The sequence below is a fragment of the Pongo abelii genome, chromosome 3 (genome assembly GCF_028885655.2).
Source record: "Pongo abelii isolate AG06213 chromosome 3, NHGRI_mPonAbe1-v2.0_pri, whole genome shotgun sequence".
Taxonomy (NCBI): Eukaryota; Metazoa; Chordata; class Mammalia; order Primates; family Hominidae; genus Pongo; species Pongo abelii.
Window position 1 is genome coordinate 105,888,045 of NC_071988.2, and position 18,660 is coordinate 105,906,704.

The 18,660-nt window shown below is 38.3% G+C and overlaps 1 long non-coding RNA gene across 2 annotated transcripts in view; it reads right to left on the reverse strand.

Annotated features, from left to right (window-relative positions):
* Window positions 1-6,013: 6,013 nt before the first annotated feature.
* Window positions 6,014-18,660, reverse strand: part of LOC129059020 (uncharacterized) — a 34,748-nt gene continuing 22,101 nt past the window's right edge. For both annotated transcript variants that reach the window (XR_008524598.2, XR_008524599.2), the window contains one exon: window positions 6,014-7,492. This is a non-coding gene — a long non-coding RNA (uncharacterized LOC129059020). The remainder of the gene's footprint in view (window positions 7,493-18,660) is intronic.

Below are 18,660 nucleotides of genomic sequence, written 5' to 3' on the forward strand. Positions count from 1 at the left end.
TAAAGATCCTTGTAATTACATTGTGCAACCCTGGATAACGGAGGATAATCTCCTTAATTTAAGGTCAGCTCATTAGCAAACTTAATTCCATCTGCAACCTTAATTCCCCTTTGTCATGGAATCTAACATAGTCACATACTCTGTGGATTATGATATGGATATCCTTGGGGGAACCATTATTCTGCCTGTAACAGGTGAGGATATTAACACATGTGATTTTTAAAAATGTTTCAAAATGAAATGTGTCAACATTTGAAACATCTGCATAACTTAGTAAGCCAATATTTTCTAAATGACCAATGTTTGATGTTCAAAATCACAGGTGGGTAGAAGATTCATTCAAAATGCAAGACGGGTTTAATGTAACAGAGTACAAAAATTTCATAGATATGGTTTCAGATTCCAAATTGTAACTAACATTTTAGAAATGAATGCTTATTGAGTTTTGATGTAGCATCAAAGAAGAATATACACAATTATTGGAAAAGGCCATGAAAATATTCATCCTTTTCCAATTACATATCTGTGTAAATCTAGATTTTCTTCATGTGATTCAACTAAAACAACAATATATTGCAACAGATTGAATGCAAAAGCAGATATGAGAATCTGTCTTTTATAAAACCAGATGTTAAAGATATTTACAAAAACATCAACAATACCACTCACTATATTTTTTAAAACCATAGTTATTCTTCATAAAAATATGCTTTCCTTGTTAACATGTAATAGGTTTTTTACTGTTACTTTTAAACAAATCAATACTTTTTTTAATTTTAAGCTCTCAGTTTTAATTTCTAGTATATATACTGATAGATATAGCTCACATAACAAAAGCTTTTTGGGGTCCTCAATAACTGTTAAGAATGAAAAGATATCCTGAGACCAAAATATTTGAAAGCTGCTATGCTACAGTAGCAATTCTTCCAGAGAGAGAGAGAGAGATGAATACGAGCTCGTTAAATTCATATTCCACTTACTGCAGCTCTTACTCATCCCTCAGCCTATATTGGCCCTTATAATGATCATGACTTATTTCTACAAGGGTCATACTGGGTTGCCAAGAGGCAAGTCTATCAGCTGAAAAAAAAGGAAACCCTACCATTTGATTAAGGCAGCAGAGGTATAAAATAGAGCAGCTCTGTCCACAAAGGATAGTAAGGGAATGAGAAGGAGCAGGGAGGAGTTTGCGTGACCTCCCATCTGCCCACAAGGCAGTAGGTGCAGGAACCCAGAGGAGGCCACACCTAATGCCCTGCCTTCTTCCAACTTTTTTGGAAGCAAAGGTAGAGCATTAAATGTGCAATTAGACCATGGCTGGAGCTTTGCTAAGGGAATGTTTCCCTGAATGAAAGCTTATGGTATATGCAATGTGTTGTGCTCATAAAGATCAGAAGAAGGTTGGTTTAAGCCACCTGGCTTTTTATTGAATGCCATTCTGTACAGAGAATCTGACAGGTACTTTCACATTTATCTTGGTATTTTAATAATGCATTCTCACATCTAAGAACACAGATGTCCTCTATTGCAAATGCCTTTCTTGTTGTCTGTGGAACCAAGTAGCTATGCAGCCTGGGACAGCTCCTTAACCTCTCCCAACTCCAGATTCCCATCTGTCACCTCTGAATAGTAATGCCTACCCATGAAGATTGTTATGAGGCTCAAGAAATAACAATAATATATATGGAAAGGCTTTTTGATAAACTCAATTGTTTTGTAGAAATAACAGAGCCAAGGAGGAACTTGGTAAGGTGACTTTATTTCTCTCTCCCATTTTCATCATTCCCACCCTCAATTTAGCCCAGATACAACCAAAGTAAAATCATAGTTCTTGCTATAAAAATGAAGACTTAATGTGGGGTTTCTTACTCCTCTTCCAACCAAACTGTTACTACCAAGCCCTTTCTACATATAAAAATTCTATACCTTTCTCTTTTATGTTTTATTTATTACTATTTAGCAATATGATATTTATACAAGAAGAATTTGAAATGTTCAGTGACTAAGTTGTGCAATCAATTACTCATTCAATAAAGATTTACATATCCACCAAGTGTCAGGCTCTGAACTAGGCAGTGGGGATACAGTAAAAAACAAACAAACAAACAAACAAAAATCCCTGCCTACATAGAGCTTGTATTTTAATTGGTAGGGGAATAGGGAGTGAGATGATAAATACTATGTCAAAAGGTGAGATGACTATAGGGAAAGAAGCAGGAAGGAGATACAGGGTGCTGGACATTGGTGACAGCGTGAAGGGTGCGATTTTAAATGATGTAGTGAAGACAAGGGTTTACTACTACAATGTCATTCAAGTGAGGGCCTCATGCAATTATTGTGGAGAAGATGGCTCAAGGAAGAGAAGACACCAAGTGCAAAGGTCCTGGGCTCTGGTGTGTTCACAGGCTAGCAAAGAAGCCAGGGTACCTGGGGAGGGTAAGGAGGGGCAGAGAGGTAGGAAATGAGTAGGAAGGGACAGTATGGAGAGGTGGTGGGCAGGAGTCAGGGACTTCTATCTCACTAGGGGGAGGTTTTGAGCAGAGGACTGTGTTGTGTGAGTTAAGTGTTAAAAGAAACCCACAGCCAATATCATACTGAATGGATAAAAACTGGAAGCATTCCCTTTGAAAACTGGCACAAGACAGAGATGCCCTCTCTCACCACTCCTATTGAACATAGTGTTGGAAGTTCTGGTGAGGGCAATCAGTCAGGAGAAGGAAATAAAGGGCATTCAATTAGGAAAACAGGAAGTCAAATTGTCCCTGTTTGCAGATGACATGATTGTATATCTAGAAAACCCCATCATCTCAGCCCCAAATCTCCTTAAGCTGATAGGCAACTTCAGCAAAGTCTCAGGATACAAAATCAATGTGCAAAAATCACAAGCATTCTTAAACACCAATAATAGACAGAGAGCCAAATCATGAGTGAACTCCCATTCACAATTGCTTCAAAAAGAATGAAATACCTAGGAATCCAACTTACAAGGGATGTGAAGGACCTCTTCAAGGAGAACTACAAACCACTGCTCAAGGAAATAAAAGAGGATACAAACAAATGGAAGAACATTCCATGCCCATGGGTAGGAAGAATCAATATCATGAAAATGGCCATACTGCCCAAGGTAATTTATAGATTCAATGCCATCCCCATCAAGCTACCACTGACTTTCTTCACAGAATTGGAAAAAAACTACTTTAAAGTTCATATGGAACCAAAAAAGAGCCCACATTGCCAAGTCAATCCTAAGCCAAAAGAACAAAGCTGGAGGCATCACGCTACCTGACTTCAAACTATACTACAAGACTACAGTAACCAAAACAGCATGGTACTGGTACGAAAACAGAGATATAGATCAATGGAACAGAACAGAGCCCTCAGAAATAATGCCGCATGTCTACAACTATCTGATCTTTGACAAACCTGACAAAAACAAGAAATGGGGAAAGGATTCCTTGTTTAATAAATGGTGCTGGGAAAACTGGCTAGCCATATGTAGAAAGCTGAAACTGGATCCCTTCCTTACACCATATACAAAAATTAATTCAAGATGGATTAAAGACTTACATATTAGACCTAAAACCATAAAAACCCTAGAAGAAAACCTAGGCAATACCATTCAGGACATAAGCATGGGCAAGGGCTTCATGTCTAAAACACCAAAAGCAATGGCAACAAAAACCAAAATTGACAAATGGGATCTAATTAAACTAAAGAGCTTCTGCACAGCAAAAGAAACCACCATCAGGGTGAACAGGCAACCTACAGAATGGGAGAAAATTTTGGCAATCTACTCATCTGACAAAGAGCTAATATCCAGAATCTACAAAGAACTCAAACAAATTTACAAGAAAAAAACAAACAACCCCATCAAAAAGTGGGTGAAGGATATAAACAGACACTTCTCAAAAGAAGACATTTATGCAGCCAAAAAACACATGAAAAAATGCTCATCATCACTGGCCATCAGAGAAATGCAAATCAAAACCGCAATGAGATACCATCTCACACCAGTTAGAATGGCAATTATTAAAAAGTCAGGAAACAACAGGTGCTGGAGAGGATGTGGAGAAATAGGAACACTTTTACACTGTTGTTGGGACTGTAAACTAGTTCAACCCTTGTGGAAGACAGTGTGGCGATTCCTCAGGGATCTAGAACTAGAAATACCATTTGACCCAGCCATCCCATTACTGGGTATATACCCAAAGGATTATAAATCATGCTGCTATAAAGACACATGCACACATATGTTTATTGTGGCACTATTCACAATAGCAAAGACTTGGAACCAACCCAAATGTCCAACAATGATAGACTGGATTAAGAAAATGTGCCACATATGCACCATGGAATACTATGCAGCCATAAAAAATAATGAGTTCATGTCCTTTGTAGGGACATGGATGAAGCTGGAAACCATCATTCTCAGCAAACTATCGCAAGGACAAAAAACCAAACACCGCATATTCTCACTCATAGGTGCGAATTGAACAATGAGAACACATGGACAGAGGAAGGGGAACATCACACACCGGGGACTGTTGTGGGATGGAGGGAGTGGGGAGGGATAGCATTAGGAGATATACCTAATGCTAAATGACAAGTTAATAGGCGCAGCACACCAACATGGCACATGTATACATATGTAACAAACTTGCACGTTGTGCACGTGTACCCTAAAACTTAAAGTATAATAATAATTAAAAAATTAAAAAAAAAAAAGAACCGCTTTGGCTGTTGTATGGAGAATAGACTGCTGAGCCGCAAAGACAAAGAAAGACCAGGCTGGGCACGGTGGCTCACGTCTGTAATCCCAACACTTTGGGAGGCCAAGGCGGGTGGATCACCTAAGATCAGGAATTCAAGACTAGCCTGGCCAACGTGGTGAAACCCCGTCTTAACTAAAATTACAAAAAAAAATTAGCTGGGCGTGGTGGCGGACGACTGTAATTCTGGCTACTTCAGGAGGCTGAGGCAAGAGACTCACTTGAACCTGGGAGGCAGAGGTTGCAGTGGGCTGGGATCATGCCATTGCACTCCAGCCTGGGCAACAAGAGCAAAACTCTGTCTCGGAAAAAAAAAAAAAAAAAAAAAAAAAAGAAAGAAAAGAGAAAGGAAAAAGAAAGAAAGACCAACTGGGAGGCTTTTGAAACAATACAGTAGAGAAAGCAGGGTGATCATAATGGAGGCAGTGAGAGATAGACAGAGTTTAGATATATTTTTATGGTAAAAACAACAGGATTTGTGCAAAGGTCGAATGTGGGTTATAAAAAGGAGGGAGGATGACTTTAAGGATTTGGCCTGAACAACGGGAATTGTGCAGCAGCCATTCACTTAGCTGAGGTGGACTGCAGGGAGGCCAACCAGGTTTGGGGTGGTTAGAAAGATTAATAATTCAATTTTAGACATGTTAATTTTGAGATGCCTTTTTGATATCCCAAATGCCATGGGGGTCGTTTCATATAAGAGCCTGAAATTTACAGGAAGGTGTCTGGGCTGGGTATAAAGTTGAGAACATCTGCTTTTGTATAATATTTAGAGCTGGGTTGAGATTAAGTGGTATTAGCAAGATACTGAGCCTAGACAGGGAAAAGAAGGATTTCAAAGACTGGAATCTGAGCCTTAAATTAAGAATATAAGGAAGAATCAGCGAAAAACACTAGAAAGAGTTTCCAGTGAAGGAGAAGAAAAACCAGGAGACTACCATGATCTGAGAGTAAAGTGAAAAAGTGGATCATAAAGTGTGGGGTGATCAACCGTGTCAAATGCTGCGGATCGGTCATGTCGGATGGATGAATTGACACTCAGATTTTGCAAAAAGAACATTATTAACAACCTTGACAAGAACAGGGTAGTGGTGGTGGTGGCAAAAGCTCTCATGAAGTCAAAGAAAGAATATGGGAAAGAATTCAAGAAATAATATGAGAAAAGGAACTGGAGACAGCCAGTATAGACAACCTTTTTGAGGAGTTTTGCTGTTAAAAAATAAAAATAAAAATAAAAATAAATAAAGAGGGAAAAGGGGAATGTGAAGTCAAAAAGTATCATTTTTCTGGATTTTTTTAATTGAGACATTTTTAAGACATTTACAGACATGGACTATATTAGTAATTCTCTATATGCAAATATACAAAGAGCCAAGGAGGGATATAGATGTATTTTGTCCTTAATTTATCTATTCACGAACGTGGTTAGAAACTGTACAATAAAAGAAAAAAAGGAAACCAAGCCTTACGAAGAGACTGATGCCTTATCCCCCGACATGCAGCTAAGAAGCAGATCTTACTTGGCTTCAGACTTCGAGCACAAATGAACCCAAATGGATTCAACTTTACTGAACTATGTATCGTTTATTTTGTTACTGAAATAAGAGTATCGGGCAACTGGAAATCAATGAATTGATTTAAATATTATGCAAAAGATGGAGCTATTACTATGGGCACATTTTTATGATTTAAAAATCACATTTCAGCATTTTCCCTATGTCAGGGGCTATGACAGGGCAGCATTGATTAACACATTCAGACCCAATCATCAAGAAAAAGACTTGGAACTGCAAATTTCTCTTGTAAAAGATGCCTTCTTAGGTCCATACCAAGTTCAAAGTTATTAAATAATGACAGTTGGGTTTGGGAGTTTTTTTGGTGTGTGATTTGTTTTTAACTTTTTATTATGAAAAATTTCAAACCTATGCAAAAGTAGAATAGAATATGACCTTACCCCCATATATATATAGGACCCAGCTTCAACAATTACCAACTCGTAACTAAGCTTATTTCATCTCTTTCCCCACCCACTTCTCTCTCCCTAAGCACCAGACTATTTTGAAACAAATCACAGACATCGCATAATTTCATCTATAATTATTTCAGTGTGCATATCTAAAAAAGAAGGAATCTTTTTAAAAATCACATTATCATTTTCACACATAAAAATTAGAATAGTCCATTAGCTCCATCAAATATTCTTCAGGGTTCACATTTTCTTATTTATGTTCTATACATATGTTTTTACATGTACTGTAGTTTTGTTTGCATCAGAATACTAAGAAGTCCTATGCACAAACACATCATTTCTGAAAGGGACAAGTGGATAAATTTAAAACAGTTTTGGTTTTACAAGCAAATTACCAGAAGCACTTTAGTGTTACAATATATAGTATAAAACCAATTTTGATTGAAATGGGAACAGTGTATTTTAAAATATAATTTAATAGGTTTAAATGAATGTTCCAAATACTAAAGCACACTTTCTCAAACAAAAATAAAAAGGGAGATGATTTGGGGCTGCCAATTACAAATACATTCACAACTGACATGAACGTTTTCAGTTGAAAATATAAAATCTTCTTAAAATATGTATTTCTTCTGTTGGTTGACTTGGCTTTGTGTCGTAAACTATGGTTCATCTGTTCTTCTAGTTGCACTAGTACCGCCAGGCTAAACATTCTTCAGCTCAGTCCAGTCCTAAGCAATTACTCCCTTACCACCTAAAAAAAAAAGAACCAAACAAAAAAGAAAATCAATTACATGCTTGTTAGAAATTTTTGCATACATAAATTATAACTCTGATTCTGGGTGCTAGGAAAACTTTGGCTGAAGCAAACAAGGAACACCTAAAAGTTAAGCAAATAGCTACCTTAAGCCAATTTACTGCTTTTTACCATCAGCATCACAGAGTGTCAGAACTAAAAAGAGGCTTTGCACTCCAAACCCCTCCTAACAGAGGTGAGCCAACAGAGGCTGAATGACTTGCCTGGCATCACGCAGCAAGAAGGGAGGTTCCCAAACCCAGACTATCCTACAACCAGACTAGATGCTTTCCCCTGATGTTATGTCATACCCAAATTGCTAGATTACATCTGATTCAAAGCTACTGCTTTTCTGTTAAAGCCTCCCATCCTTCTGGTGGAGCAAGATTTGGGAGAACTGCAGTCATTCCTTCATATACATGTGGGATTGTTTCCAGGACCCCTGCATATACCAAAATCCTAGCACACTCAAGTCGCAAAATGGGCCCTGCGGAATTTGCGGAAAAAGTCAGCCCTCCATTTGTGCAGGTTTCACATCCAGCAATTACCGTATTTTGAATCGGCATTTGGTTGAAAAAAATCTTTGTATAAGTGAACCCACAGAATTTAAACCTGTGTTATTCAAAGGTCAACTGTGCTTTTACATTTCATTTCTCTTTATTTCACTTTCTACAATCACTTCAGAAAATGTTGTCAACTATTTTAAATGGCTTGTTCTTCTTTCACTATTTAATGTGTTTAATAAACTTTATTCACTATATACCCCTACTGATTAAGTTGGCTCTTACAATTTTTATACAATCCTTTTGGCCAAGACAGAATGAGACTTTAGTGCAGTTTTCAAAATTTAGTAAGCATTTGTTCTCACCAGATTATATTAATCTTTATCTTTTCAAATAGTCAGCTTTCATATTTATAGTATGCATGAAAGTGCACCATGTTCTCACCAGATTATATTAATCTTTATCTTTTCAAATAGTCAGCTTTCATATTTATAGTATGCATGAAAGTACACCATAATACTTATCAATTTTCACTTCACAGCAAAAGTAGATTATGAATAAACTATGAAGTTTGCAAAAATGCAGTATATTGAAAAGGAGCACCACATAATTTGTTATAATAGCTCCCCCTAGTGAGCATTCTCACTATTGTTTTCTGAACACCTTTTAGGGTTATTAATTTTAATACTTGGTTTTGTTACCTAGAAATTTTCTATCATGGCTGTAAACAAAAGTTATGTCACCAAATGGTCATTTCAGCCCCAGATATACTCACAAAAATTAACCCTATCAGCAGAATGGTTTTCAACTAGAAAAGAATGGTGTTACTTTGTTTTTCATTTAACATGAAATGGGAAAAACAAAAAAGAACATAGAATTCGGCAAATACAATTGATAATAATAACTGTGATTCATTAAGCAGTTAATATGTGCTATATATTCTGCTTAGCACTTATATGGGTTGTTTAATGTGATCCTTGTATTACTTTAGGATATTAATACCATTACTAAATTCATTTTACAGATAAAGAAACTAAGTCTGGCCTAAGGACATACAGCTAGCAAGTGACAGAGCTGAAATTTGAATCCAGGTTGTCTGACTCCGAAGTTCACACTCCAAGCCACTATTCTATTCTGCTGATGAAGCCACAAAATTACTTAGGTCCCAAATCTGTTTTTTTATAATAGCAAATCTGTTTGCCAGATTATAGCATTATTTATCCATTCTGCTTATATCACAGAAAGGCCCAAAGACTTCCTGCCCTGGCGTTGCAATTCCTCTTTTCTGCATACTCACCTCTGTCTGTAGCTGCCACCCAGTTAAGAAGTAGTGGTAACCAATTCCAGAGTTGAGGCAAGAGGGATACAAGATGCGCCTAAAACAGCTTAAGTCAGAAAGTGAGAAAGTACTCAAAAAAAAAAAAAAAGGAGCAAGTCACAAAGACACAGGTGCCCAGATTGAAGAGACTTCTCCTGGCCAAATCTATGAGAATTTGAGCACTAGCATGATTAATTATAAATCATTGAAAAATTAAGAACTCATAAGTTCATACTAACATTAGATAGATAGGTGAGAGAGAGAGAGAGAGACACATAAGAAGAAGGGAGGGCTCTTGCTGACAGGGAGGGCGCTTCCTGAGGGCAGACTGGTAAATGTGGAGGGAATGCAGGGATTTAAAAATAATCATTTTGCAATCATCATAGTGAGATTGGATAAGGCAAGAAACATTAACAGATTCCAAATCTAGAGAGAAATTCTGATGAGGAATCAGATATTTGCACGATCTTAAGATATCTTCCCACCTACCACTTCTTAGTTGGAAGGGGGAAAAATAAAATAGTAATTATACAGTGGAGAAATAAGACAACACTTTGATCTGGTGGTCTCATGTAACATCACTAACAAGAAACAGATGGGCATCACGTGCCTGCAGATGTGAAGCCTTGAGATGAGCATGTCACACATGTACTGTTCTTATCAAGAATGCGTAATCTGACTGCAACCACAAGAAAATAGCAGAAAAACCCAAGTGACGAATACTCTGCTTAGTTAAAGGGGGAAGTATAATCTTTAAAACTGTCAAAATCATAAGACAAAGAAAAGCTATGGAAATAATCCAGATTAAAGGAGCTAAACAAACGTGACAACGAAATGCACTATTTGTTTCCAGGCTTAATTACACACTGGAGGGGTAAAAATGCTAGAAAAACAGCTAGAAAGAGCTGTTAGGTCAACTGACAAAACTGAAATATGAACAGTAGATTATACAAAACTACTGCATCATTGTAAATTCACTGAACTTGATCACTGTGCTGGGGTTAAGTAAGATAATATCTCTATTCCTATAAAATATACACTGAAGGCCAGGAGTGGTGGCTCACCCCTGTAATCCCAGCACTTCGTCAGGCCAAGGTGGGAGGATCACTTGAGGCCAGGAGTTTAAGATCAGCCCGGGCAAAGCTGAGGCTGCAGGATCACATAAGCCCAGCAGTTTGAGGCTGCAGTGAGCTATGGTCATACCACTGTACTCCAGGCTGGGCAACAGAACAAGACCCTGTCTGAAAAAAATATAAAATAAAATAAAATAAAAAATATACACTGAAATATCTAGGGGGAAATCATCAGGTAATTTACTACCAATGGTTCAGAAAAAGATGTGTGTGTGTGTGTGTGTGTGTGTGTGTGTGTATGGTTTAAGGGTATGGAGTTTCAATTTTGCAAGATGCAAAGAGTTCTGTGGATAGACAATGGTGGCACAACAATGTGAATGTACTTCATACTACTGAACAGTACCTTTAAAAGTAGTTCAGATGGTAACCGTATTTTACCACAATTTAAGAGAGAGAGAGAGAGCGTGCAAATAATAAAATTCATGGGGCATACTGCTAATAGATGAATTTGGGTAAAGAACATTTGAGTGTTTTCTGTACTATTTTTATTTTTTCAATTTTTATGCAAGTTTAAAACTGTTTCCAAATAAAGTTTTCTATGTAAATAAAGTAGAAATTCCTCCCATGGCAGAGCAGCTCCACCTGCCTCCTGGTACAGCCTCCTAGGTGAGTGGCAGGAGAGGGGCCTGGAAGCAGCCACCTGCTCTCAACCCTCTCACTCCGCATGACCTGTTCATTCGCCCTTTCATTCAAATGCTTCGAGGGTTAGATGACCAAACTGACCCTCACCAGATTTATCCCCACAGACTACATTCTTTTAATGAATTGACTGGCTCCCTGGGGCAGGATAAACTCAGGAAATGAGGGTGAGGTAAAGGGCACTGGACCAGGAGACAGAGTCTGCATGTCTCATCCTGATTCTGCAGATTAGCTGTGTGGCTTGGGCAACTCATTACCTCTGGGGGTGAACACTCTTATCTAGAATTTTTCTTTTTGTTGTTGCTGGTTTATTGTTGTTGTTGTGATCATGCCACTGCACTCTAGTCTGGGTGCGGAGTCAGTCTGGGTGTAGGATGCAGAGAGACCCTGTCTCACTCTGCCACCCAGACTGGAGTACAGTGGCATGATCACAGCTCACTGCAGCCTTGACCTTCTGGACTCAACCGATCCTCCCACCTCAGCCTTCCAAGTAGCTGGGACTACAGCTGCATGCAACAAAACTCAGCTACTTTATTTTTTATAGAGACAGGGTCTCCCTGTGTTGCCCAGGCTGGTCTCGAACTCTTGGGCTCAAGTGATCCTCCTGCTTTGGCCTCCTGAAGTGCTGGGATTACAGATGAGAGCCACTGCACTGGGCCTCAGAGTTTTTCAAAGGTCCCTTGCAGCGTTATAATTTTATATCTTACATTCACCACTCCTGAGAACAGAGTCACCAATTAAGCACTAGGTAATATGACTCTAATGATACAGCGAAAAATATTGAAACATTCCACATGTTAATTTTTCCTCCTGCTACTTAGCTTTTGGCAATATGTTGTTACGCTGCATTCTAGGAATACTAGAGGTAAGGGTGTGTGTGTGTAGAGAAAGACAGAAAGAAGAGGAAGGAGGAAGAGAAAGAAGGGAAAACAGAATGGTATTCTATCAGAATGAACAACACTTACAACTGATAACATTTTAAAATCTATAGCATCGACTCACAACTTAAAGTAAAGCCTTTCATTTGTAAATTGCTTTGCAGTTTTAAAGTAATTTCATATCTGTTTTATCATTTTATCTTCCAAAGAACTCTGAGACAGTCAGGACAGACAACATTTCTATTTTAAAGATAAGAAAACTGATTTGGAGAAGGCAGATGACCGCCAGCTAATTTGTGGTGGTTCACCAATTAGAATCCCAGCTTTTTGACCCTGTACTGATGCTCTTCCCAATTTAAAAACCTATAAAATGTCTTTTCAACATCATACTGAATGGGCAAGAGCTGGAAGCATTCCTCTTGAAAACCAGCACAAAACAAAGATGTCCTCTCTCACCACCCCTATTCAACATAGCATTGGAAGTCCTAGCTGGAGCAATCAGGCAAGAGAAAGAAATAAAAGGCACCCAAATAGAAAGAGAGGAAGTCAAACTATCCCTGTTTGCAGATGACATGATTCTATATCTAGAAACCCCATAGTCTTAGCCAAATAGCTCCTTAAGCTGATAAACAACTTCAGCAAAGTTTCAGGATACAAAATCAAATACAAAAATCACTAGCATTCCCATATACCAACAACAGCCAAGCTGAGAGCCAAATCAGAAAGGCAATCCCATTCACAATTGCCGCAAAAGGAATAAAATACCTAGGAATACAGCTAACCAGGGAAGTGAAAGACTACTACAATGAGAATCACAAAACACTGCTCAAAGAAATCAGAGAAGACACAAACAAATGGAAAAAATCCCATGCTCGTGGATAGGAAGAATCAATATTATTAAAATGGCCAAACTGCTCAAAGTAATTTATAGATTCAATGCTATTCCTATTCAACTACCAATGACATTTTTCATAGAACTAGAAAAACTATTTTAAAGTTCATATGGATTCAAAAAAGAACCTGAGTAGCCAAGGCAATCCTAAGCAAAGAGCAAAGCTGGAGGCATCATGTTACCTGATTTCAAACTATATTACAGGGCTACGGTAACCAAAACAGCATGGTACTGGTACAGAAATAGACACATAGACCCATGAAACAAAATAGTGTCCAGAAATAAGGCCCACCTATGACCATCTAATTTTCAAAAAAGCTGACAAAAACAAGCAATGGGGAAAAGACTCCCTTTTAAATAAATGGTGCTGGGATAACTGGCTAGCCTTATGAAGAATATTGAAGTTGGGCCCCTTCTTTATGCCATATATAAAAATCAACTTAAGATGGACTAAAGACTTAAATGTGAAACCCAAAACTATAAAAACCCTGGAAGATCCTGGAAGGGAATACCACTCTGGACACAGGAATGGGCAAAGATTTCATGACAAAGATGCCAAAAGCAATGACAACAAAAGCAAAAATTGGCAAATGAGATCTAATTAAACTAAAGAGCTGCACAGCAAAAGAAACTGTCAACAGAGTAAACAGACAACCTATAGAATGGAAGAAAATTTTTGCAAAATATGCATCTGACAAAGGTCTGATACCCAACATCTATAGGGAACTTAAACAAATTTACAAAAGAAAAACAAGAAATCCCATTAAAAAGGGGGCAAGGGACATGAACAGACACTTTTCGAAAGAAGATATACATTCAGCCCACAAACATATGAAAAACAGACCAGTATCACTGATCATTAGAGAAATGCAAATCAAAACCACAATGAGATACCAAATCATCAGTCAGAATGGCTATTAATTAAAAGCCAAGGCTGGGTGCAGTGGCTCACGCCTGTAATCCCAGCACTTTGGGAGGCCAAGGCGGCTGGATCACCAGGTTAGGAGTTCAAGACCAGGCTGGCCAAGATGGTGAAACCCCGTCTCTACTAAAAAAAAAATTAGCCAAGGGTGGTGGTGGCACCCGTAATCCCAGCTACTCGGGAGACTGAGGCAGGAGAATCGCTTGAACCTGGGAGGCGGGAGTTGCAGTGAGCCGAGATCGCACCACTGCACTCCAGGCTGGGCGACAGAGTGAGACTCCGTCTCAAAAAAAAAAAGGTCAAAAAGTAACAGGTGCTGGTGAGGTTGCTTGTGGATAAAAGGAAACACGTATTCACTGTTGGTGGGAGTGTAAATTAGTTCAATCACTGTGAAAAGCAGTATGGTGATTCCTCAAAGAGCTAAAAGCAGAGCTACCATTCAACCCAGCAATCCCATTACTGGGCATATATCCAGAGGACTATAAATCATTGTACCATAAAGATACATGCACATGTATGTTCATTGCAGCACTATTCACAATAACAAAGACATGAAATCAACCTAAATGCCCATCAATGACAGACTGGATAAAGAAAATGTGGTCCATATACACTGTGGAATACTATGCAGCCATTAAAAAAAGGTAAGATCATGTCTTTTGCAGGAAGATGAATGGAGCTAGAGTCCATTATCCTTAGCAAACTAATGAAGGAACAGAAAACCAAATACAGCATGTTCTCACTCATAAGTGGGAGCTAAATGATGAGAACTCATGAACATAAAGAAGGGAACAACAAACACTGGGATCTACCTGAGAGTGGAAGGTGGAGGGTGGGAGGAGAGAGAGGAGAAGACAACATAACCATTGGATACTAGGCTTAATACCTGGGTGATAAAATAATCTGTACAACAAACCCACGTGACATGAGTTTACCTAAAACTTCACATGTACCCCAAAAGCTAAAATAAAAGTTAAAACAAAAAGTCTTCTACGAAACAACAGGCTGCATGCTTCAAAAAGTCACAGTCATGAAAAGCAAAGAAAAGCTGAGAAACATTGTAGAGTAAAGAAAACTAAAGAAGCACAAAAAGTAAATTGAGTATGTAATTGTAGCTTGGATTTTGGATTACAAAGAAACACATTGCTTTTGCAAAAGACATTTCTGGGACAATTGCCAAAATTTCAATTTGGACTGTATTAGATAGTATTGTACCCATATTCGATTTTCTGAATTTGATAATTGCAACATGGTTATATAAGAAATTCTCCTTGTTCTCAGGAGACAGACACTGAAGTAGTTAGGGATAAAATGTTGTAATATCTGTAACCTTCTTTCAGTTGGTTGAGGGAAAAAAAAAATGACAAGAAGAATAAAAAACAAGCTCAGCGCAGTGGCTCACACTTGTAATCGCAGCCCTTTGGAAGGATGAGATGAGAGGATCGCTTGAGCCCAGGAGTTTGAGGCCAGCCTGCACAACATAGTGAGACCAACTACCTACGAACAAGATTAAAATTTTAAAAATTAGAAAAATATTAGCCAGATGTGATTACACACACCTGTAGTCCTAGTTACTCAGGAATCTGAGGTGGGAGGATTGCTTAAGCCCAGGAGGTCAAGGGTGCAGTGAGCTATGAGTGTTCAAATACACTCCAGCCTGGGCAACACAGTGAGACCCAGTTTCTAAAAGCAAACAAACAAAAGGGTGAAAAACATTATATGTATTAATACACTAGAACTATATATGATATAAAGAGAGAAAGAGATGTGGCAAATGTGGAAAAATCTCAGTGAAAGGTATTTACATGTTAATTGTTACATTCTTGTAATTTTTCTGAGGTCTGGAAGTTTTTCAAGATTAGAAGTTTAGGCTCTGTGTGATGTCTCATGCCTGTAATCCCAGCACTCTGGGAGTCCGAGGTGGGCAGATTGCTTGAGCTCAGGAGTTCAAGACCAGCCTGAGCAAAATGGTGAAATCCCATCTCTACCAAAAATACAAAAAAATTATTCAGGCATGGTGGCGTGTGCCTGTGGTTCTAGCTACTCAGGAATCTTAGGTGGGAGAATCTCTTGAGCCTGGGAGGTGGAGGTTGCAGTGAGCCAAGATTGCACCACTGCACTCCAGACTGGGTGACAGGGTGAGACCTCATCTTGAAAAATAAGCTTAATAAAATAAATAATTAAGAAAACATCTGAAATGAAAACTCTCTAAGGAGTGTCATATTGTGCTTTCTAATATTTTTATTACTATAATAATAGCATGTCATGTTGCTGTTTGCATGATTTTTATGACTGCAATATACTATCATCTCATATATCATTACTGAGAAATAGGATAATTCACAGAAGTGAATTTTCTAAAACACAAACAAAAAAGATATGTAGACCCTTCAACACTGAAATAAATTTTCAGACCAACTTTATGAATATGTTAAACATATTTCTGATATTTCAAACAAAATGCAAGGAACATAATCTATTTTTGAAGATCCTGGGTATTTTAAGGGTCAAATTCTCTAAACAACTTATGTGACCATAATTGTTTACCTTGAGGTTACTGAGATGTTTGAGGCTTTTTCATCTAATCTACAGGACTCTCTTACCATTGAGTCCTCCTCTAGGAGATACACAGCCATTCAGATTGCTGCCACTATCAATTCAAGGTCACTGCTGGACTACTGACTATCCTACGACTGCATTTACTCCCTAATTCTTCTTTCACTTTTACACTCTCCTATCGAACCACCGAAATCCAGCTTCTGCCTCAACCAATCCACCAAAATAGCTTTTGCCACAGTCACCTATAACCTCTCTGTTGATAAATCCAATGTATACTTTTCAGTAATATGTATTACTTGATTTCTCAGAAACATTTAATAGATAACCATCCTATTCTTTCTGAAACCATCTCTTCCCCATCTTTCAAAGGTCTAAATTTTACTGATATTTCTATTTCAACTATTATTCCTTCTTCATCTCCTTGGAGAAAATGGTCTTTTTCCCCTATGTTTTGGTTCTGTTCTTAAAAAAAAAAACAAACAAAAAAAACTATAGTATTAAAAAAACTGTTCAGCTATTATTACAAATTCTCATGGACAGAGATGGGGAGAAGAGAAATAAAAAACTGGAGTTAGGCACAGGCTAGAAGAAACTATTACAAACATTTTGTCTACAAAATGGTGTATTTTCACACTCACATTTCAGACTGGAAGGAAATATAAGGACATGTGCAGGACCAACTGTGACCAACTTTTTCATCTCTTGTTCCTAGTACCTACTAGTGCGCTCCAAAGACTGGTGCCTTGATTTGAAGCAAAGGTTGGAGGAAGCCTATTTTGGCAGGATTATATCCATACTACCTAGCACCTGGGGGAATTGAGATATATCTATATCTATATCTATATCTATATCTGTATCTGTATCTATATCTATATCTATATCTATATGATGATATACTGATATGGGGTATACATACATACCATATCCCTTTTCAGTTCTAATTGGGCAAAAGGAACTGGCAGGAAGTAGGACAGGAAATGCTTTAGTGGGAAGTTTTCAGACACTACCATCTCCATATTTCTTCCCTGCCCTGGCTACTTTCATCCAATACTCATGGATGGTGGTGGGAAGAATAGCTGGCTGGGAATACAAGGTCTCCTGTCCAAGTCTTAGCAGTCGTGATGGGAGTAGAGATTCCAGCAATCCAAAAAGGAAAACTGTCATTATTTAACAAGGATTTATTCAACGATCATTCCTGTGTGAGAAGCTGGTGATTTCCCGAGAGCATCTATTCTCCAGGAGTTCAGGGTTCAGTTGAGAGGTAAAGACCTAAAGAGATGCAGTAATGTAACATATCATGTTAGGTATGTCCATGGGGCAGTGATGGGACAAGGCCCTGTTCTCTGCAGTTGTCCAGTTAGGCTACACAGAGGTAAAGCCTCTGTATTGAGATGGAAATTGAAGGATAAATGACAAATTCACTGTCAGGCCTCTGAGCCCAAGCTAAGCCATCATATCCCCAATGACCTGCACTTATACATCCAGATGGCCTGAAGCAACTGAAGATCCATAAAAGAAGTGAAAATAGCCTTAACTGATGACATTCCACCATTGTGATTTGTTTCTGCCCCACCCTAACTGATCAATGTACTTTGTAATCTCCCCCACCCTTAAGAAGGTTCTTTGTAATTCTCCCCACCCTTGAGAATGTACTTTGTGAGATCCACCCGCTGCCTGCAAAACATTGCTCCTAACTCCACCGCCTATCCCAAAACCTATAAAAACTAATGATAATCCACCACCCTTTGCTGACTCCTTTTTCGGACTCAGCCCGCCTGCACCCAGGTGAAATAAACAGCCATGTTGCTCACACAAAGCCTGTTTGGTGGACTCTCTTCACACAGACGCATGAAACATTCACCAAGTAGGAACTGAGGAGAATAATTAACTCCACCCTCTGCACCCGAGATATAAGCAAAAAATAAAATAAGTAAACATGTAACTGTGTTTTATATATACCATCAGGTGTTACTTACCAACAGGGATACACTGGAGAAATGCATCATTAGGTGATTTTGTCCTTATGCAAACATCACACACTGCACTTACATAAACCTAGATGGTAAGCCTGCCTACCACACATCTAAGCTCCATGGCATAGACTATCACTTCTGGCTACAAACCTGTGTAGCATGTGACTGTGCTGAATACTGGAAGGAACTGCAATACAATGGTAAGTATTTATGCATTTAAACATAGAAAATGTACCATAAAAGTATAGTATAAAAGATAAAAAATAGTACATCCATACAGGACACTTACCATGAATGGAACCTGTGGGA